The 22,973-nt window shown below is 36.8% G+C and overlaps 2 long non-coding RNA genes across 2 annotated transcripts in view; both read right to left on the bottom strand.

Moving 5' to 3' along the window:
- LOC148675372 (uncharacterized) overlaps positions 1-22,973 on the bottom strand; it is a 59,356-nt gene that overhangs the window by 36,180 nt on the left and 203 nt on the right. The window lies entirely within an intron of this gene.
- Positions 7,644-21,706, bottom strand: LOC148675373 (uncharacterized). Its single transcript, XR_015935503.1, has 2 exons — positions 20,754-21,706; positions 7,644-8,025 (listed from the first exon to the last, which is right to left on the bottom strand). It is a non-coding gene; the product is annotated as an uncharacterized LOC148675373 (long non-coding RNA).

Here is a 22,973-nt window from a genome sequence, read left to right as displayed (position 1 = left end):
ACGTTTCAGCTGTGGAGCCTTCTTCAGTTGTAAGCAGTGTAAGAAGCAGAAGAAGGCTCCACAGCCGAAACATTGTGTTTTCTATCTTCTCTTTTCAGCATGGAGTAAACCTATTACTTGTTCCTTTGCAGCCTACGCATGCTGACGCAGCTACCCACCTGAACTACTTATTATTATTACTATTGTAGGGTAACAACATGGGTAACAAACTACAAGCAGTGCTTCAGATACATTGGCTTAGTAAGTGAGTTGGTAATTTTGACACAATTTTGAGATCATATGATGTCAATTGTTTTGAAATAATCATTACACACAAATGATTTGGTTCATTTAAAAAGTAATTTTGCATTATTATTGTCAGTAGCAGTAGTACTACCCCTACCCTTAATATTCATACAAGTGGAACAGCACCTAGTAATTGCTCATCTATGTAACTTTCAGTCTCTTCATCACAAAGTTTTGCCTCCAGATAATCCCCATCTATGAACTGGCTTCATCACTTTGTTCTCCTCCTCACTGAAAGCTGGTGTGTGGGGAGTGTACTGGCGCACTATGGCTGCCATTGCATTATCCAGGTGGGGCTGCACACTGGTAGTAGAGAGAGTCCCCATTACCTGTAAAGAGCTTTGATTGGAACAAGTTAAAGAAAGGAAACACAACATTTCGGTTGTGGAGCCTTCTTCAGGTGTGACGCAGCTACCTAATAGAACTACTTATTACTTGTTCTTCTTAGTAGGCACAATTAAGGTAAGCACATTTTGTGTTTGAAATCTCACTTTGTTTTCTCTAACTGTTCTGGTAAACATGATCAAAAACACAGAAAGGGTGTTACTGCACATTGTGTGCTGATACTTACAACTGGACTAGTTGGGGCTCATCAGATGTGATATATGAAACTGTACCACGTCAGACCTGCTTGGCACACATTCGGGTGTATCTCAGCAGAGCAGATCCTAACCCCAACCGTCTAGTTGAGACGCACCTCAAAGCCGAACAGTGGAAACCCCACAAAGTGAAGATCTGTGGAAACTGGGCATAGGATATTGTTTGGAACACTGTGCAGATACCTGGCCTGTCAAATTCAATGTGGAAAAAATTAAATAATTCATGCAAGCAGGAATCATAATATAAATGCAGGGTAGATGGTACACATTTTAACAAAGCAGCCTATGAAAGGGATTTAGGTGAGTAATAAGAAGGCTAAAAGTATATAGCAATGTATGGAATTTTAATAGTAGAATTTATGCTAGACTGTACATAACACTTGCCAGACTTCATGAAAAATTATTGAGTACAATTTTATTACCATGTTACAAAAAGGACAAAGAGCAAGGAGAATAATTCCTAGTGGAAGAGGTTTGGCATACAGAGCTAGGTTGACATATCTTCAGTCTCGAACAGAGGAAATTATAAGGGGATTTGATACGAAAATTCTGACAAGTACCAAAAAAAGCTAATCTAAGCAATACTTCAGTTTGGAAAAAAGTCACATCAACAAAGAACAAGGAAATTAACAATCTGGAAATTATAATGAAAGGGAATAGGAAACATGTTTTTGCACATAGTTTAGTGGGTTTTCTCTGTTGAGTCCCTGGGCATTTTTAAGAACGTTTTGGATGTAGCCCTTAAAACTGTCAGGAACCAACAGGTTGAATAGGAGGATCCTCTGAGTTGCCGTGAACCCTGCAGAGTGCAGAGTAGCACTGGGAATATATCCGAGACACGTAATCCAGAGGCTAGGTCGGTAGGAGAAGCAATGAGTCCAGTTACCAGAGAAATGGTTCCCAGGAGTTTAGATCAGGAACTGGGAAATCAGGCGAGAAGGTCTCTGGAAAAACTCTACGGGAGGCTTCTCGATAGTGAGCGTGGGCTGGTGAGTGAGAGAGGGTTACATACTGAAGGGAGAGAGACGTGGTGAGGAAATTGGTAAGAATTAGTGTCTTTCTCTGAAGCCCTGAAGTGTTGATTGAATTTATATGTGTGAAATTAGATGATGTAATGACATTCTGTAATACAGTAATTAACAAAATAACATTTTTTTACATCATATTTCATTTATTTCAATTGATAATATAAAATGTGGGTGAAGGTGACATGATGGTTAGTACAACAGTCTCTCAGCTCCTGGATCCCAGTCTTGGGTCCAGTAAGAGGTGCCCTCTGTGTTTGTGTGCATTTTCCGCAGACCTTCTGACTGGCTTGGTTACATGATGCCTGTAAAGTTTACATGTAAGCTTGTCCTGTGATGCACTGATACGTCACCCAGAATGCAGTCTTGTCTTCTTGCACCTTCTGCTTTCATAGTCTTGGTTGTCACCAACTGACCAGGAGCAAGTGGCATTCTGATGAATCATCCAAAATTCATTAAAAACAAATTAAATGCAGCAGGTTGACTAGTACAGAATCTCCTCAATAAATCTTAAAATAGATGTACATTTAAAAATATACTTATATGACCTAGCCCACGACATGCCATTTACCTATGTAGTTCACTTGGTAAATTCAGTTCTTTCCACATAGATCACCCATCCAGCTTCAATTGCTACTAAGTCCCATAGATGGTTATGGGTTGAGGGGAGGATACACCCTGAACAGGACTCCAGTGCAATCTAAAGCACACACACATACACTCAAACATACTGTATATGGGTGACAGTTGAGAGTTGCCTGTTTACCTACACAGCGCGTCTTTGGATTGAGGGAGGAAATGAGAGCACCTAGAAGATTTCCAAACGTCCTTGGGCAGAACATGCAGACTCCCCACAGAGGTGCCCCAGACTAGAATCAAGTGGAGGATCCAAGAACTCTGAGGCAGCAGCATTAACCATTATACGACAGTGCTGCTGCAATGCATATTTTTAATTAATTATTGGCCTGTTTTTGTTTTTTTGTTGCAGTATAATCAGAGACTTTCCTTCGCCTCACAGATTTTTTTATAACCAAGTTCCTTAAAGCAGAGCGTTAGGATTAAAACCTTACTTAAGATCTGAGCGAGTTGCTGGATACAGCCATTTTATGTTGCAGTAAAAAAGAAACGCTGTTTTAGTTTTGTGCAACATCTTGCAAAGATACAAACCATTCAGTCATTAAAACATAGCCTGTGTAGAATGCACATTTTACCGTGTCTTCCAAAAGCACAACTAAGCACAACTAAGCGTAGCAGACAGGTAGCAGACAGGTGCCATTCTGAACTTCTGCAAGTACTCTGGCACTTGAAATTTCTGGCTACAGACCTGGCCCATCTTAATTGGTAGGATCTTAATTTTCCTCACCATATTTATGTTATGGATAAGGGAATTAATAGTGTAAGCTAGAAAAAAATGAAGTCCAGAGAAAATGTTTTGTCTCACTACAGCCTTTCTTAACCCTTTATGACCTGCAATTGGAGTGCCCACTTCACGGGTGATTCCCTGTTTTCCAGCTATAGGAAGTCAATGAGAATAGTATCCTTGTAGTCTGTTAGTGATAAGCATGAATAGTTACTGTGGTCTAGACATGTACTAAGCAGAGGACATGAGCCCTGTTAAACTTTGCCAAAACTACTTAGCTAAAAGTAATATTTACAACAAATTCTAAATACGTTTACCTTTCAAATGACTATTCAATGGCTCTCAGTATACATTGATCAAACAATTAAGAATTCTCTTTCCCTCTCTCCCCATTTTTTCCAGATTTATGTCTATTGGTGCATACAGTGTGCCCATAGAGAATAGAATACTTAGAGAAGAAAAGATATTAAATAAAAATCATCTCATTTTAACAAAAGCTGAATGCTCAGACTGAACAGTTGCACGAGTTAAATGTTAACAAACACCACAGAGACAAGTTGAAAAATAAAATAAGTATTTACAGTACCTACCTAAGTGAATTCTTGCTGAAAACACCATTGCCAGAAATTACAGCTCCCAGTCTTTATGAATTTGTTTTTACCAACTTGGCAAAAAAGGGCTGTGCAATTTTTGCCCATTCTTCTTCAACAAGTTGGTTGGGGATTGTTGATGGACAGCAATTTTGTTTTGTGGAGTGAATAAGATATTCTTGTCTCATTTTCAACTTTTTCTCTCATTTCAGTCACTGAGCTTTATAGCTCTTTCAAAGTTGTTACTGGCCTCATTCCTTAATTACTTTCCTCCTTCTCTGGCTGCTCGGTTTGGAGATATAGCCTGATCCAGGCAGTCTCTGGGTGGTACAATACACCTTCCAATTCTTAATGAATAATGCCTTTACCACACTCAGAGATATTCAGCGTCTTTCATTTTTTTAAAGCCCTTCTAATGATCTGTGTCTGCCTTTCTTGAACTTTATCCCTGAGTTGTTGTAAAAGCTCAGTCTTTCTCTCGGTCTTCATGGTTTCATCTGTGCTTGCAATTCTCTACCTGACTAAAGGGCTTTGGAGAAACAGGTGTCCATGTTCTGAAATCGACTGATTTTCACACAGACAGATGCTATTCAACTAATCATGTGAGTTGTCAAAGTACTCTTGTGCACCTGAATCAGTTAACATTTGCTATAGCAAAGGCTATGAACACTTGTGCAATCAATTTACATTTTTTCACTTCTACTTGCAGGTTTTTTCAGAAATTTAATGTGTAAATCACTTGTATTCAACAAAATGGGACACGAAATTGGAAGTGGGAGAAAAGTTTTACAAGGTAATGTATCAAACACTTTCATACAGTATGCTATATAGTATAATATACCCTTTTTCTGTATTTTTGTTCAGCATGTTTGTTTTTGCTTTGCCAACCTCAAAAACGATTAACACTTTTTAAAAAAAGGATATGCTTGAGTGAACCAAATGTGACTAGCACAAGTATTGAGTCACTGACTGCAGCTGTCATGTTAGTGAAATTGAAGTACTGAGAATTGTTAGAATGAATGCTCCCAGACAGAAGGAGACCCCAAGGGCATGCAACTACACAGCTGAATGACTCAGAGTCCCTCATCGGTCACTTAGAGGCCCGATTACAACATAGTGAAAATGACACTGCTTTCCCTTCTAGTGAATGATCGTGATGCTAGTGTCAGGCTTTGCCCCTGCGGCAATGTCACAGAGTGAGCGCAGTATCTGCCAGGGTAGCCGGCCTCTCACCAGTCACTCAGTTCTGGTTACCACGGAAATGCATTCCGACAGGAAGTCTGCATCACCTGTGAGCGATTTCCACCCACGCCCGTATCAGGTGCTGCAGAAGATTCAAGGACTGCTCTGACATGGCTCAGGGATCTGGTCTGCTTGAGGTCTGCTTTGAGTCTCCCTGTATTTCTAGTCTCGAGTTCCTAAGGTTTCCGATCTTGCGCTGTGTCTTGTATGTTCGACCTTCGCCTTGTTCTTGACCTCGGCTTCCCTTGGCGTTCGCTACAGTGTTTCCCAGCTTTGACCCTTGGTAGATTCTGACCACAAACTCTGCACTGTGTTTGCCTGCCCCATGCTCTGCCTGTTCCCCCAGCCTGCTACAGCACCACACCGCTGCCTGATCAGGGTCCCCACATGTGCACTGTTTCCTTAGTTCTCTCAGCGGTCTCGCCCAGCGCATGGGTTCACCTTACGGAGACAAACCGCTGCCTGCGCCATCACTAAGGTGCGACCTAACAGATAGTCCAGATATCAGGACTAGCTGCTGGCCACAAGGGCACTGCATGGCTGTGAGCAAACCGCAGCCACACAAGACCCGGGTCCTTAATCCCATCCAAGCCAAGCAAAATTTAAAAATCCGACAATATACCAGATTGCCAGACTGCAAACTCCATGGTGGTGTTTAACTCCTTTATAATTCTCAGATGTGAGAAAATGAGTGACAATCCTCTTGCAACCGATCTTCCTGATGGATACAGGTTGCATCACCATGATCACCACATTGAACACTGCTGGTGGGTCCAAAGTTACCCAGAGCAAAGACGTTCTTCTTTGAGTGGAAGCAAAAGACAGAAGAAAATCAGAAAACACATGAAGCTGGAAATTTAGAAAGCCCAACTCAGAGCTGTCAACAGGATTTTCGATTTCATTCTGTCGCCAATGTACCATGGAAACACACAGAAAGTGATCTGCATTTTATGCTGGTAAATATTTTTTTAAATTTGATTAGAAACTTATGGAGGCCTGGAGATGACATACTTTAGGAAAAAATAAAACATGAGATTAATTTGTGAGCAGTTTACCACTGGTATTCTTACTGGTGTATATAATGTGCAGAAATTAGTAAATGGTATGATGAAAGAAGTAGTCAAATTTCTTCATTACCTTTTCTTATTATAATATGGGTTAATAAACATACTCATTAACTTAAAATGAGGTAAAACTAAATCACCCTAATAATTTGCACATATTTTAAATAAACATCATTTTCTAGTATTAAGATATATTATACAACATTTAAATATGTAATACAAACACATATGTTGACACTAAAAAACAATGTTTATTATTTTAAACATGCTTCCATACAGTATGTAGCACAGAATCCAACACCCAGATTAATTGGTTCAACATTATATTTAAATCTTTATACAGTATATGATACGTGTTATACTGTAGTTTTTGGTTTATGTATCTGCCGTGAGCTGTATTTGGGTGCTAAGATATTAGTAAACATTGTTAGCTATACCAAAGCGTTATTAATTCTAGTGATATGGTATTGTCTTTTTTGTCTGTATTTTCATGTAATACTCACTGATGAAAATATAATATGTAGCAGTAATGATTTCCTGAAATAACCCTTATCAGAGAGCCCTGTGAGCCCTTTTGTGATTAACAAACCTAAAGATTAAGTACCTATCAAGTAACATGAGACTGATTTGGCTCTGTGTGTCCTCATTTGTAACCAAGAGAGGATCTGGCTGGCAAAGGGGGCAAATGCTCACCATACTTCAGACTGTGGTGGACAATATAATCAGTTTTTCTATAGCCTGGTGATACAATGGAATCATAGCTGTATCTGAGTAATCTTGCAGGAAGATAACTGTTGCTGTATCCCAGAACTTTTAATGAGTAAAAAAGACCAGATGCTCCTGACCATAATACATCAAAACAAATCTAATTGAGCAATTTTAATGTGTCTCATGGTTTGTGAATCTATAAAGAACAGAGTTTACAGAATAAGAGATACTACATGTATCTGTTGCACACTTGTCCTTGCAAATAAAGCCCTTTATTATCATATGGTTTCCCTTTTTATTAGAATTCCATTGGTTACAGAAAATACTTAGCCAAGATTTTTTTAAGCAAAGCTCTGTGAATGCCTAAAGCTGGTTGCTATAAACTGGATTCCCTGCTGCATTCTTTGGTTACTGGGGTTCTTGAGTTTTATTTGCATTTCAAGTATTTAACCTTTTTATTGTATTTTAATGCTCCACATTATACATTCTGGTTAATACTCTTATGTTTTGTTCATATTCAAAAGATATAATCATAATGAAATGTATCGCATTGTCAGTTAATCACACTGCAAATTTGTACGTTTCTAAAAAAACATAATGGATAGAGGATTTTAATGGCTCGTGGCATCAATATACAGTAGGCCAGTGTGTGCCGATTAAAAATTGGGATGTATTAAAAAGTCGCAATTTCCAAATTGTTTCATGATCTGGGGAGCGGTCTTTTGGAAAACAAAAATAATTGCACAAAAATATCATACGGACCATCGATATGTTTTTGGAATGTTTATTAACACGGACAATCCTAAGTTGTCTCAGAAGGGAAAGAAAAACCCGGGTCCTTTGGGAGCAGACTCCGGAGGAACAATATGAAAACGGAAAGGCCACCTCCTGTCATCACGTCCTCACTCCAGAGCTGCCTGAAGCACTCCAGAAGGTGACATCTCCGTCTGGAAGATGGATAACGCGGTACGAGGCCACGTCCCAGGGCATAGCGGCATTCTTCCCGGTTTGAGGTGTGGTGCCGTGTGGCTGTGAAGCTGGAACTGTCTAAGAGAGGCTGGGAGGGAATCCAGGGACCGAGCCACACTTGTCACAGTGTTTCCACTACTCAAACCCTGGAGACTGATGTCTCTATATCAGTCGCCGAGGTTGCTGCAGAGGAGAAGGAGGAATTAAGAGGGGAAAATGCAACAGGGCCCATTGGTTTCAGAAAAAAAAATGAAAACCAGCTTCATATATACAGTATGTACAGTGCATGGCTATACTTTAGCTGCAAAGGCTGTGCAGCAGGTTGACAATTTACTCATTCCTTCTCTACTGTTGCTACTGTATCGCACGTTTGGGTTCCCCCCTGAAAGAAACGAAACCCACACTTGGCTCATTATCTGTAGTCATGCTGCTTTCTGAAGATATACAACAGCAGTGCTCACAAACATCTGAACTTCCCCGTGTTCGTTTGTAACGGAATCGCTATATATTAATACTTCGGGTTATCCACCACCGCTATGGGGAAATAAAGCCGACACGCCCTGTGCTTGGCAGATGGCTGTGAGCAATTGAAGACAATGGACGCCTAACCTCTTACAGATTGCTGTGCGAGGTCCTGTGAGTGGGATTTCCAGCACGGGGCTGAACAGCTGCCTGGCATCAGCATTGGGATCTCCTGGATATCCATTAGATCGTCCTGTAGATTAGTGTCTCTGTAAACTGCGTGGGGTTCAAGCCCCCAGCCTCCTTGTCCCAATATTCTGATATTTACTGATGTTTGTTCTAACCAGAACTTACTCTGGTGCCAAACGTCTTACTCACCGCATGTTGCAATGGATTGATATTGGGATGGCACAGCTTGTTTCAGGGGGCTCTAAAGATGTTCGGGTGTTTAGCTAGCAGTGAGAGTTGGAGAGAAGCCCGCATATTATTATAAGTATATTAGTGCTCCCCGGTGAGACGTCTACTACAACAGCCAGCCTGCATAAGGGTCACCCCTATGCATAGACCTCCCTGAGGGGGATGCAGATAATGACACGAGGAGGCCTTTCTGATGGGTGCTGATGCCAAACTCTCAACACTTGAGACAGTGCCTTCATTTCAAAGCAACCCCTCTCACGCCATCTTGTACAGTTCCCCCCTAAAAGAGCCTCAACAATATTTAATTTTATAGAATCGCACAAATTAATTCATTCTGTGTTCCCTTATGCCTAATAACCAATTTACAAGTACGTACTGTATAACAACACCAAAATAAATGGGAGGGATTTCAAATGAATGTAGGCATCAGGTTTGTTATCACTGTTGCTAAAACTGACTTCATCTGTGGCTTTTAAACCTAATAGTTTATCAAAAAAAGTTGCTGATGTGTTATTTTGACGTTGTGCCAAGACACTATATGATGGAAAATGACTGTGAATATAGTTCTTTTTGTCTAAAATTAAATAAAAGGTTATGAAGTCCAATAGTGTTAGTCAGTAAGTCATTGCTACAACTATGGCCCATCAAGCATAAGTAAACTATCCACATTCAGAACACATCATAATGATTTGACTGATGACATACATATTGTCAGCAGGTGTAACACAGAGAGTTTTTTTGATCAAATCTTTCATACATTGTGCAGATGTCCATCTTTATAACCTTACTAGATATTAACACAAGGGACAAAATTAAACCCTGCTATACTCTTCAGCACACATACTGTACAGTACTACCATTCAAACAATTCACCCATGATCTAAAAAATTAAAAACAAAAAGATGATGGTGTATTTTAAAAACCACTATTTAAGTGCTTTGTAATTGAGCTACAGATGTGGCATCATGATATGATTAATGAGAAGGCCAGACCAATTATGCTTCTCTCCTGATATGAGGTGATTCTTCAAGACAATATAAAAAAAGGTCTCGAAGACTAAAATGACAACGACTAAGACGAAAATGGCCTGGTTTGTGTTTAATGTCTAAATGACATCCCTGTATATCACCACCTGTTATGTTACAGTCTGGGTTAATGATTTAAGAGAACATATTTACAACAGTTACAGTTCACATTTTCTGTCACTGTTCAAGTTGACCATGAACATTTCAGCGAGGCTAATTGAGTCAGGTAACAGGTGTGAGCAATGCACCAATTACAAAACTTTTTTTGTTGTTCTTTCTACTTTAAAGTAATTTAGTTTGAATCTTACTTTCTGTTTAGGATTATCATGGAAAAATAATTGTTTTTTTTTTCACCCAGAAAGAACCAATAGGTTATATTTACAAATTTACCTTGTGATATACCCCAGACCCTCACATTATAATATTCATACACAGTATATATAAATTGCTATTGCTTTGAGGACCAAGATGAAACATGATCTTGATCCTCTAGTCTTGTGTCTAGTCTTATTCTTTAGGGAGAATGTGAGGAAAAAAATGATATCAAACCATAAATGAAGGCAAACTACAATAAAATGATTCATAATAAATTACACAAATGCTAGCAAAAATATACCTATTAGGAGACAAGAAATCAAACGTTTGTTATAACCTTAAGGCTAATAATTTTCTCCTTTGCATGCAACTTACTATTGATTTCAAACCCACATTGAATCTCACTATGTTTATTAAACTGCAAAGACGTTTTTTTTTAGAAGCCAGTATGGTGAGGAGAGTTACATCTTGAAAAGATTAACGGAGATAAGTAAGTCATCACCAAACCATGCATATTTTTTTCCAAAAGAGGATATTAAGGATTAAATGAACTTGCTTTAAAATAGCAGCAAAACACAAATTCTGTGATGCATTTATATCTGAGAAGATTGATCATTTCCACAAAAATTAGCAGGATGTGCTAGTTCATTTTTATTTGTACTTCAAAACAATCTCCTTGGTATCCCTGCAACTTTGACCTCCAATGTTTGTGTTATCTTTGTATGTTGAAAAAGACATGTCATTGATAAAGAGCACATTAATCACCCTGTCATCTTGTATATGGCAAAGAATGTGACATATCTGGTAAATTCAGTTCTGCATGATGTAAGTCAAAATAATTTGTTGTTTTGACTACTAAGGTTTCAGTGTTTAGGGTAAGTTTAACAGTCTGTTTTTTTCTATAAAGCTACTCAATCAGCTTAGCTCATTTTGCAGCTGTTTATTGTGAAAAAGAAAACTGCCTGTCCAAACTCTGGTTTAGTCCCTTATAAAACATGTTTTAAACTGAAGTAATAGCAATAATTAAATATTTCTCGGATAGTTGCAAACACATAATGGTATTACAATTGCTGCATATTTTGTATGTGGTAAACAAGGCTCAGCCTAACAATGACCATACCAACACACAGGACAGATTTATTAAGGTTACCAGCAAGGCTGATAAAATGTGGAGTAACTCCAATCAAACTATGTGGAATCATTAACCTCAAAGAGAAACCAGGAATGGACCAGACTGTGTTAAAATGATTAATTTTTGCCGACATATGAACACTTCTGCAGTCCTGCACAAATGTAACCATAAATAAATGTAAGATAACTTTCTTATTCAGTTAGGAACAAATGTGATAATGTGTTTACAGAAGTAGGCTGCCTCAAGAAACATTTTTATGCCAGCATAAAATGCTCTTATTAATATTTTCAGAATTTAAGCAAAGTTTAGGATACAAGGCATTCATCTCAGAGTAAATGTGCAGACCACATCATAACAGGACGTTTATATTTCCATTTTTCTGTGATTGCCAGATTTCTGTGTATGTTTTTAGCATGAATACTTTATACCACAGAAACTTATATACAGTATACTCATTTTTTATGTTTATAAAATTATGTACTACGTATGTCAGGTGCAATGACATAGGGTATTACTTATTCAACTTTAAGAAAAAAAAAACAATAAAACCTGGATAATTTGTTATCCAGATTATATTTGATATGTATATCTATTTTTAAATTGAGTCAGAGTTAAAAAATATTTTAGCTTTTTCATTCCCTCATAATGTTTGAATCAGATTCAAAGAATGGACCCCCTCCTTTTAGTTATTATAATTTTCTTCATCTAAATATTACTTTTTAAAATGGTTCATTATTGTTGTTTTATTAAATGATCTACAACGATATATACACGTGCAAATAATTGGCTATAATTCGTTGATGGTATTCAGACGTATAAATATAACCTGGATGTTCTTGCTAGCTTATGTGAAGTTTTTTTTTTAAGGCTAAGCAAGGTTAGAAGACAGGCAGGAACTCAGACGGTTAAATTATGACATTTTAGCTTTACTTCTGTACACTCAGTTTTATATTCCTCACCCCATGTTGATCCTAGCCTGCTAAATGCACGCAATCTGGACCTTGTCTAATATTTTCCATACTGGGCAATGAGATCACAAAACTCACAAACACTAAATCAAAACCGGAGGCACAACGGGTCTTCAATAAAGCACCACGGCCCATTCAGAAGAAAAAAAGAAAATTGAAACCATATCTGATAGAAAATATCTTATAGGCATCTACTATTAAAACTTTCAAATACCATGGTACAGGAGGGATTTATTCTTTGAGAAACAGACATGTTGAGCAGGGATTTCGTGTTGTTTGGACTGAAAGTATTCTCATTGTGTGTCATTATCAGACCAATCTCAAATGATAAATACAAACAAGCACCGTACCGACGTTCTGCAAGGTGACAGCAAGAAAACGTCCACATGACATCATATAACAGCCTGCCGAATCCCCACAGCTCAGGTTTCCATCACTGAGAGAAGACAACCACTCAGAAAGATACAAGCAGCTTAATACTATGCCTGTAAATTCAAAGTACTGTTAGGGAGACACAATTCAAGGAGGGAGCTTTTTTCCCAATGAAATTCATGCAAAACAAGTCCTGCCGGTGACCATTTGATAAAGAAATATTAACTGTATGTTTTGCTGTGAGGATCAAGGGATTTTGAAAGGCTTGAAGATGTTATGCCCAAACACGGGGAACATAACCTGTCTACCTGATGAGCTCAAGTGAAAACAAAGGCGAAGCATCCTTAAATTATCCCTCCAGTTCAAGCAAGCTCATTGATGGCTGTTGTCCCATACACAATATTTTGGCTAATACCAAATCGTGACCTGAAACACCAATAGTGGCAGTCTCTCCTGAGATGTTGCAAGAAACATATTTTTCATAATTGGAATATGGATAAGAGTTTGTAGTTATACTAGAAGTAATACAAAACAGGCTAATTTTAACAAGTACAAAACATCCAACTGCTTCCTCATTAGTGCTAATATCTGACGTTCATTAACAATTAGTCAACCAAATGCCCAATTTAAGTACTTAAATTTAATTATGACTATGCTTTTGAATAAAAATGTGGTCTGATGTTAAATATTTCAAGGTGTACATACTGTACAATAGATAAATTGATGAGAAGGTAAGATTAATTTCTTTAAAAAATAATGAATTTACAAAATATATTTTAGACTCAGGTCTGAAATTAACCATTATGTTTAAATTCAAGGAATGTTAAACAACTTATCATCGATATCTCACAAAAAAAGTATTAAATTGGAATTCAACACGAGAATAACCAGAAACAAACTCCTACAATACTGCTAAAATAAGAAAAAAATGTTTTGCTTGAAATATCCATAAAATATTATTTAATTACCTACGCTCTGGAGCTGGCTTTCAAATATGTAAAACTCTTGTAAATATATTTCCAATTAAGTTTGTAATTGCTCGTTTAAAATAAACCAGATGATGCATGCGATAAATTATAGCCTACAAGTCTCATGTCCCGCAGCAATCTGTACTAAGATACTCAAAAGTGCCAATGCTAGTTTAGAATAATCAATTATAAGACACGTACAAAACTACTGTACTTCCATAGCTGATTCTAAGATATGTTACGTTTTTTTCTGTAACATTTAGCAAACACACGTTACCCGTGTTATCGACTCCAGATTTTTCAGAGTGCTAACACAGTGGCTGAAGTCTTTACTGACAGCAATACACAAGTAGGCTTGTGCATACGTAATTACAACTTACACAAGTGGAAATTTCAGTAGTGTGCGCAGCAGTTTTCATTTAACCTTTTGTGACTGAAAAACCTGAAATACCTCTTAATCAGGGCCGAGATCCAACAACTTTCAAGTTCACGAACAAGCTACCAGACATCACGCCCAATCCACATGATTAATTTGAGGTTAAATGCGAGTAGGTATTGGACTCGTTTTAAAATGTATTCAAGCGTACAATGAAAAAAGCATAGGTAATCGATAAAAAATGTTTGTTTAAAATGTACCGGCTGTGTTAAACATGATACACAGAACTCTAACCGGAAGTTGTATGTGAGCTACTGTACATTGACTTGTACCCAATGTTTTTCGTTGTGTGTAACACCGGATGAGAGAGAAATTGCATGTTTCAAGGTAATGAGGTGATGCTAAGGCTGTCGGCGACATCTCTGTGGAGAGTGCATGAGGCATTCCTCTGTCAACCCGAAGAAGGTTTCAGTCAGGTTGTTTCTGTAAAATGCCAAGCGTACAGTACATGGGTACTTCTTAATAATTGTTGACAGTCGCCCAATGACATAGAAATAACACTGGAAAGGGGGAACTGCGGGCGGTTGAAAAGAGCAGATACTGTATACCGACAGTATGTTCTGCATATCTCCCAGCGCCAACCGGGATACCGACACCGGGAGCTAGAGTAATAAAAAATATAAAAGTTACCACATGAGAATCGCACCCAGGGACAGTACCTCAGTGCATAGGATACATGAAGGTGTAGGATACATGGACTGCACATTGAACTATAGTTTCATGGACTGCACATCTGTCGGTGCTCTTGAATATCCACGAAAAGTGCAGTGAAGGTACTATTTGTAGGACTACTCATCACATCACCAAGCAGAACCACAGTACAGGCCTGTATCGATGATCAAAACGGAGAAGCTGATCCGGCTGATCACAGTGCGATACACTAAGGGGTCCGTAATGTGTATGTCCGTAATGATTTAGGAGAATTGCGTTATAGTGCCTGAAAGAAAAGCGTTTAAGATTTGATTATATGGGAGCAAGACAACAGTAGAATAATTACACGTCTCTCAATATGTTCTGTTGTAAATTCATGTACGTATGTAAAGGCTATCTTTGTTATGGAAGTAATATTTAAGTTGATAAAAATTAGCACTTTCGATAATTAAATCATGAAAGAAACAGTAAAATGTGTCATAATTAAATGTAAATAACCTAAAACTAACCTAAACCTAAATCTAAAGCTAAATCTACTCTAGATTCGTATCATATCATAAACGTGAAAAGCGCAGTGATTATCGTGTTCCAAAATCGAATAGAATAACATACAATTAAGTATAAAGAACCGAAACATATTTTAGGTACTTTCATATTGTAGTTTCTTTCTCTTGCACATTGTTTAGCATAGCAAGCATGATTGCTGAAAACATTCAACTACGACTTTATTGTGAGGCGTGATCAAAATCGTGAAAAAGACAAGCGGTCGAAAACACCTGCAGTATTTGTCATTACTATCGCGCTATATAATTAGATTCTCCGCACATGTAGGCTGTTTTTTAGAATATTTATTTTAATATTGGTCCTAATTTATAATATCGGAAATATTAAACACTGTAAAGACTGTAAATTGTCATTGTTCAAAGGAGGTAACAGTGAAACTGTACCGAAAGAGTAAAGATATATATCAATTAAGCTTTTAGTAACACAGCTGGAGATAAAACTCGGTAGGAACCTACCAACTCAATTCACAATGTAAAAATGTTAAAAACAGTACGTTGTCATCGGCATTTTAAGAATTTTATGGAACTGCAAATTGCACACTATTTGGCACAAACATAGTGCATCCTCTGGTGCTCACATTTTGTAATTATTTTGATATGAAATTAAAAATCAGGCATAACTGCTGTGTCAGATCTGATGTTACTATATCCGAGCAGATATTGTGATATTTAGATGACCTTTGCTAAAACAATAGCTGACCAAACCTCCAAATGTTGGTCTGGAGTTAAAGCCCTTAATAAGCAGAAGAGACAATACTGCCTCTACACCACTGGCAATCCTGACAGAAAACCAAATCCAGTTTCGGAAAGCAAATACCATTATATCGTGCTTTTCAACTCCAAGGATCCCAGATTTCCGTATAGGAGAGGACCCACTTCACCCACAACTGAAATGAAGCCCCCACCTGGGTGACATGTAACATTTATTTTATATCAGCAGCTCCAGAGCAGATCACAGGAAGACGTGTTAAATTGCTTCGGCAAAGAATTAAGGGGGGTGTTAGAATTAAACCAGGATATGGGGTTAACAAAACCCTACTCTTACAAATAAATCCAAGGGATTTTTAATAACCAGGTAGTCTCATGAGAGGAGTGTTCAACAACCTATCTAAAGCACAGAAACTGTGTCCCTGGGGTATTGGATCAGAAATTCTGTTTCAGAGATAAGCAGAACAGAATCTAGCCAGGAGAATGAGGCTAGTCGAACCACCCTAACCCTTTCAAACTGTGCCTTACAAACTGTGCTCTTTCATAACCAAGACACTTTTTATGGTCATAGCTTTGTGTCAGTTAAATCCCTTTACTTGTGTTCAACCGACCATCAACAAGACACATGGACACTCTTTGAGAATTTAATCAAATGGATTCTTGGTTTGCACTTCAATTTATTTTTATTTTGGAGATCTATATATATATGGAGATTTTTTAATTTAAAAACATGTCAGTTTAAATCCTCACACTCTGAGGACCTTTTCTGAGTTCTTCATCTTTACTAATGTGTTAGTAACACAGTCAAGTCGTGAAAACAGCTGTTGTCCAGGTACTGTAAACTATCATGTTAATTACCGTCATATCCATTTGGTGTTTCAGTATTTTGAAAAGCTAATTCAAATCACCAATTTTGGCTACTCCAAGTCAGAGTTTGGATTAAGAAATGAAGAATGTTTCCGAAGAAGAAGAGGTTCATTTAGCTTCAGCCCTTTTACAGCAGCTTGTTTAGTTTAATAGCTAAGTGATCCAGAGATCCCAGCAAAGTTTTTCTTGAAAGAAGCCAAGGTATCGACAACACTACCGGATGGTTTGTTCCAGACTCCCACAACCCTTTGTGTAAATGAGTGTTTGTTGTTCTAATTTTTTTTTAATCCTTAACTTCTATTTTTGAACTTTGGTTTGTGTCAGTCAGAAGAAGTCCTTAGGATTACCTTTATCAATCAGGTTACCATACAGTCTTCTCATTTTAAGATTACATTATTTTATTTGGACAGAGTAGGCCATTCCTTTGTGTCCAGGAATATATCTGGCCACTTTTTTCTGAACTGATTAAAGAGCAGCTATATCTGCATTTTTCACTGTGACTATAATTAATCCCAAAATTCTAAATAAGATCTAAGTAGTGCATTGTGTAACTTCAATATAACCATGTTATTTAATTCTGCTCTTTTAACTATATACTAACTTTTTTTTGCTTTTTCCTTTTATACATTGTCTGTAGGTTGAAAATAATGTATCCAGAAATAAAAACATCTAAGTCTTTTTCCAACATACCTTCTTTAATCTCAGTATTTCACATTTATATCTTGTGTTCATAGTTTGTGTTTTTGCTACCTGCATGCAAAACTAAGCAGTTGTCAATATTCAATGCCATCTTCCAGGTGTTTGCCCAGTCTTGAGTTCTATGTTAATCTTTTTCTTTCAATTTAATTTAAAGCTTCTACAGTGACTTGCTTGCAGATCGTCCTATGTAATATCACTTTTGAATGTCACTAGTTTACTTTTTTAGAATCTAGCCTTGATCTTATTATATAAATAAGGATGAGCAATGGTCTGTTTATTATACTTTAGCTCAGGATGTATTTTAACCTTAGTTTATTACACTCCTTTCAATTATATTCTTCTTCTTCTTATTATTATTATTGTAGGCTAACAACCGGGTAGAAACTACAAGCAGTGCTTCTAATAATTTGGTTTGGTAATTGAGTTGGTAATTTTGATACATTTGTAATGTAATCATATGGTTTAAATTGATTTGGTCCATTTTAAAAGTACTTTTGCATTTGCATTTATCCTTGATATACTGTACTGTAACTCCAGGAGGGCATTTTCATATATCAGGCAAATGTATCTGAAAGGGTTATTGAAAAGCAATGTGGAAGCATTGCATTCTAAAAGCCATTGTGTTCCTATCACTGTCTGATTGGAGTCATGTGAAACTACATTAAATCAGAAATTAAAACAAAGTCTAACAAACTGAAAACTGAAAGGTTTACAGGACATATGTTTCCAGCTGTACACTGTACAACACGACATTATATTCAGAAAAAGACACACACAAAACTGAAAAAAGTCATCTTGTGTCACTGTTGTGACATACTGTACTGAAGTAACCTGTTCATGTTATCAACAAAGAAGAACAAAATAAGAACTTTCAATGACACTGCACAGACATGTGAACTGTATTGTAAGCTCAGGAACAGTTCTGTTAATAGTGTTCAAAATGGGAAAGTTTGAATTCAATTTGCTTCCCTTGTTGCTGGTCATTGTCACCTACAGTTAGTAAATCCTAACCTGTTACCTTTGCTGCTACTGAACATTTGAGAGATGCATGCACTAAAGAACAGAACTAGAATGTACAACAGTACGGACATTTCAGAGTTTATCCAAATGTTTAGTCATATTTTTCCAACGCATAATGTGTACCAAGAATACAGCAGAAATACATTTGCAGGTGCAGAGTAAAACAATTTATGTTGTATTAACCTTGCAAAATCCTAGGCATGATGTTCAAACTGCTCACAATTATTATTTACATTACAATGATAAGGATGATAAGGTTTTAATCTAATTATTTTCTGTTTTTCATATGAAGATATAAGCAAATGAGTTGTACTGTATATCTGAGTACTGACAAAATATTAATTCCCTTCTCATCCTTAAATGACTTTTCTCAAAATAAGAAAGTATTACTAAGCACCATTTTAAGGAGTCCAGACATATTTGCATACATTGTTCTGAAGCATTGTTATTGAAACAGTGTTTGCAAAGACTTAGAAAACAAATTAAACAAAACTCGGTCTGGACAGGGAACTAAGCAACTAGGCGATTTGTTCTTCATTTTCTAGTAATAATAGTAATACGTCATAAGTACCTGACATACACAGTTGCTAATGATAAAGTATAAATAAAGGGTTTATTAAAGAAATTATTAACTATTTATTTCACTGATATTCTTGTTAATATCATTATTGTTGTTGTTCTTCATGTTTACTATCTTCAGTACAAAATGAAAGTGGAGATAAAGTTCTTACAAATCTTAGGTGGTGAAAATACCGCGTTTTAAGAGACGGAAAAAAAAATCAGACGTCATAAAAAAATCCTTAGACTGGTAATACATTATACCAGATAAATTACACGTGCGCTAAAAACGGAAATTTCTTATAGCTCCTACACATGAAAAAATAAAAAAATGCATTTTCTTCTCAATCAACCAATTGACAAAAATATTTGCCCCTAATTCCTATCATATTGACAATAAAATGCAAATGCATACATAAATATCAGATCTAAATCGAATTTACGTCACCAACCAATTCCTAAATAATGTGCATAAATATTACATTACTGTAATACCAAATACTTTAAAATGATTATAATTGGGTTGCTGAATAATTAAAAATATAAATATATTCGAAAAATGTGTGAACATAAATCCCAGATAGATCTACTTTATGAGAGGAAGAAAGCTAAAAACTGACGATTAGATTTATGTTTATTTTACCATCAAGCCACACAAAAAGAATATTACCATGAATTATCACTTGATGTTCAAGTGTTAAAAAGAAAAACTCTCTCGATCAACCAGACCTCTGCAACTGAAAATTAACGTGGATGAATATCCATCCTTAATTTGGGACTTTATCTTAAACCTTATGAAAATGAAATTTAAAGACGTTTAAACACGAATCACCAAAACCACATCCGTATTCTGAGAGAGACATTAACTCTGACGTTCTCGAAAATAATAAAACGACCTTACCGAAAACATGGTCAAGTATTTTAGCAGTTAATAGCAAATGAACTAGTGATTTTAAAATATTTTTTCTGGAGCGTACGAGAGTTCTTCCTCTTAAGATGCAATTTTTTAACAATATACTGTATATCGCAGATGGTTTATTTTCTTGTAACTATATACACGACTTGATTTTTAGAATATACAGTATAGCTTTTCTATACGCTGAGCTAAATAAGCTTACATATAGCTTTCTTAGATAAAAATGAATGTTTTTCTCTACATTTCAATATAAATCATAAGAAAAATCAATATATTACATTAGTAGTCTGGAAGAACAAGTAGTAAGCTAATAATTCTAAATGTGTTTATGAATAGAAATTATTTGCATAAAAATTTATGAATTGCACTCCATCTATTTTTCTTAAACATAAACGTTTGATATATTATAATATAAACTTTGCGCCCACGTATGCTGTGTTTAGTCTATTATTTTTTATCTGCAATCCGGAATCAATTTGTCAAATTAGTTACTCCGTTTACAGATGAATTAATTTAAATCACGACAACCAGTATTCGCTTTATAAAAATAGAACACTGTAGTAATCAGACTATTCTTTTACAAAGAAATCCCAGCTTTCTTGTGAATACTCTTCTTGACTGTCCCGACTTCAGACAATCTCATCTGATCTTTTCTATTTTTGCAATCGCGCTTTGCAGTCTTCGTCTATGAAATCTGACATGTACTGTACCTCCGACTCTCTTTCCGAAGAAAAGCGCCTGCGATATAAAAGATGCTACTCCTTTCAACTGTTAGAAGGAACGAATTGAATTTTAAAATAAAATATATTTGTCATTGCAGTCCGTTGTACTTGCCTGAATTACGAAGTCTGTGAGCGCATCCGCTTTTGTAGAGAATAGGGTCGTAACACAGCGAAGAACGCGTAATGGTGTCCCTGTCTCGTTAAATTTACAAGTATTTTCTGAGGTTTGTAACCTTTATCATTCAAAGTTCTAGGACGCGACATGTTGCGCCTTTGCCTTGTTTTCAGAAGACTGAGCTATTCCTTGTTATTTGCCGAACATCCAGTAGGGGGAGACCCTGTTGCTGGTTGTTGGTTGACCTCCAGTATTGCTGCGAAATCGTTGGTGTTCTACCTTTCAGCTTGAGGTGCAGACATCTGGGCTTTCCCAGCAGCTCTTAAGAAAACTTTCGCCCAAGTTATGAAGTTCACCCAGTTCAGAGAAGGCGGCTGCACACTACAAACAGAATGTGTGTATCTGAAACAACACTCAAGCAAGCGCTCAACTGCCTTGTCAGTATTTCCATTCTCGTAGTGGAAAAAACAGCTTCTTGTAGATGTAGTCCGTTTAATAGTTTTGCGGGGGGAGGTTGAGCAAGGCCTGTTTAAATTGATGTGGCCTGAAACGGCCTGAAACAAAGCATCCCTTTTTCACCGGAAAGTTGGCTTTTCCAAAATCGCTTGTTTGAACGTACGTGTAAACGTGCTCATCTATTTCTGTTACCCACCACATTCCTTTTTCTTTCCAGAAAAGGTTACTGTCTTGACCCGAGCTGATGTTTTCCATGTGTGTTTCACAAGATTTGGTGCGAACTAGTTACACCAGAAATGATAGTGACACTGCATCTTGTTACCGTTGGGTCTGCTGTTAAATTTTACAAGTGACATTTTGCAGGCTAATAAATGATACCTTCTTTAAATACACAGGAAGCACCGATTACATGCTGTGATAATTCCCTGCTTTGGAATGTATACAACACGTATATAGCCCACGTGTATACAAATTAACAAGGGTATCGATTAAGAATATCTGTTTGAACTCTGTCGCAATTAAATCAGTATTAAAAAAATAAACAGATCAACAAAAGGCTTTTTCTCTAGTCATACACTTCGTCTACTGTTGTACTAATCAATGAACCTTAAACAATTACGGCCTATTTCTAAGTTTTACAGTCCCGTTGTGTATGTGGCTTTTGCGTTTAGCTTTATTTTTGTTTGTTCAAGGCACCGTCGCGATGCGCCAAGAAACATTTTTCAGTTCATGTTACTCAGACATTGCTATTCCAATTAATGATATAGATGATTAGCAAATGTGAAATAGTAATATTGTGAAGCATTTTTGTGTTTTAATGCTGAGGATCACCAATCTTCAATCAGCTGTAGTGCGTTTCTGTTTTAAGAATACGCGTCTTGAACTGCTCTCGACACAAACTCTTCAACGGGAAACAGTTCTTCAGAGGAAATTGTTATTGTTATTGTCTATTGTTTGACTTAGGGGGAAAAAACGTAAAAATGTTTTCCAAATCATAAATGATTTTAATATTTCTATTTAGATCTTTATTTTCAGACCTGCTGCTGCTAACGAAATGGACCGATTTTCCCTAAATGTTTATTAGCTCTACAGTTTGGTACACCTATACCTCTCGTGTTACTGCTGCCCTTTCTGATTCGAGATATCGAATGTGAGACTGTTTAAGGAGGTTCCCATTACATTAGTTATTATTCTTGTTCCTGATCTTCTTCTTGATTATCATGTTTGCTGGGTATCGCAATAGTTAAAATGTCTTCAAAGTATTTTGTAATGATAGTTGCGTCTGAGATAAAGGTGATTTAACTTCAGAAATAATTCGAATGTACCTGAATATTGTAAATATTTTTTTAACCAAATGTTGTATTTTTTACAATGTGGTGCACACTTAAAAACTCTTCAATCTGCTTTTCACAGCTCGTTCTAAACTTGTATTAACAAGCGCAATACCAAAAAAAACAACTAACGAGGCAACAAATGCCTTGGCTTCTAATAAATTAAATTGGCTCTAGATGGGTAAACAAGTTCTAGGGTACTAGAATCAAGACATGACACCTAAACGGTTTGTAAGAGTTAATTTTGGTGAGTTTATGTCACTTCCCCAGTGAGAACTGCTCAATAAGGTTAAACTGTACATACCGGAATAGACCGTGCTTGTGAGGAGCAGCCTTTTGAGAGTGCAGCGGACCAATGAAATCAAACACCAGCTTCCAGCGTAACCAGCTGGATTGACGTGGAAGACGCGTCAAATTAATCGGAGCAAAC

Source organism: Lepisosteus platostomus, chromosome 3 (assembly GCF_059453375.1).
Source record: "Lepisosteus platostomus isolate fLepPlt1 chromosome 3, fLepPlt1.hap1, whole genome shotgun sequence".
NCBI lineage: Eukaryota > Metazoa > Chordata > Actinopteri > Semionotiformes > Lepisosteidae > Lepisosteus > Lepisosteus platostomus.
This window is presented reverse-complemented; position numbering and strand designations above follow the sequence as displayed.